The sequence below is a fragment of the Geospiza fortis genome, unplaced genomic scaffold (assembly GCF_000277835.1).
Source record: "Geospiza fortis unplaced genomic scaffold, GeoFor_1.0 scaffold425, whole genome shotgun sequence".
NCBI lineage: Eukaryota > Metazoa > Chordata > Aves > Passeriformes > Thraupidae > Geospiza > Geospiza fortis.
Genome location: NW_005054387.1, coordinates 2,780,639 through 2,781,931, shown reverse-complemented (window position 1 = coordinate 2,781,931; position 1,293 = coordinate 2,780,639).

Sequence of the window (1,293 nt, the reverse complement as noted above, 5' to 3'; positions counted from 1 at the left end):
CCGGCACCCGGGATTTATTCCTCAGTGCCTGCTGGCACCTTGTTTTGTAACTTAAACTCCCCCCTTCGGCACCCTGCCGTCCTCTTACACCCCTTTTAGTTGAGCCAAAGACGTCTCTCGCTGGCCGGGCCCTGGGGAGCAGCCACCCGGCAGCCGGGAGGGGGACATGGGGAGAGGGTCCCATGTGCCCAGCTGGGTTTTTGTGACCCCCCCAGCCCCCCACCTCTGCCTGGCTGTTTTGCACTAGCCCAGCTGTGCATCTTCCCCCACCCCCTTTACTTTCAGTATGAAAATAAACGTCATTTCTGGCTGGTGATACTGGCTGCTGCCTGCTCTGTGTGCCTGGGGGGGCTCCCCGTTTTGGGGGGGTGTTTGCATGGTGGGAGGGTCTGATGGAATGCATCCAGCCCCAGCAAGGATGCAGAGCTTCATGGAAAGGCCAAGTCTGGCCTCTTCCCTGAGCCTGCTGCACCCATGGGTGCTGGGGAGGGGAGCGGGGGGGGAAGCCCTTGTGGGTGCCAGTGCTGAATCATTTATCAATCTTCATAAATATGCAGATGAGCAGCGGGACAGAGCCTCTGCCTGCTGGCGTTAAATAATTAACGCGGAGGGGATGATGATGTGCATTGCTGGCTGCCTGCACGGCTCAGCCTCGGCCCTGGCCCCGTGCTGTCCCCGTGCCAGGGGCTGTGCCCTGGCTGCAGGGACACCCTGCACCCTGGGGACCCCCCTCACTCCCTGGCAGGTTGTTTCCCTTTCCCCACTATCTCTGGGAAGCACGCAGGCCAAGCTCGGTGCTCGCTGCCATAAAGCCACGCTGCGCTAATGCGCTTTCATTAAGTGGGAGCGATCTAATGATAATAAAATGGCACATTTAACATTAAAACATTTAACTTGACTCCTAAGCGAGTGTGTCTCTCCGCGCTGCTCCTGCTCCATCTTCATGAGGCTGACAAAGCTTCTTAATTTGTTCCCCAGGAGTGGGTGCTTGGTAGAGATGGCTTGGCACTGCGTGGCAGGGGGGATGCTGGGATGCTGCCAGGTGGGGAGGCAGGGTACCAGGGTGCAGGGATGTGGGGAAGTGAGGATGCAGAGGTGCTCGGATGGTGGAATATGGGGACGTGGCAATGCAGGGTGTCTGGGGTGTGGGGTTGGAGGAATGCAGCATGTTGGGAGTCCCCAGGGTGCAGGGAGATGGAGATACGTGGAGGTGGAGGTGTACTGGGTGTGAGGACACTGGGATGCAGGGAGACACCAGTGTGATGCCATGGGGGCGCTTCTGGAACCCCACAC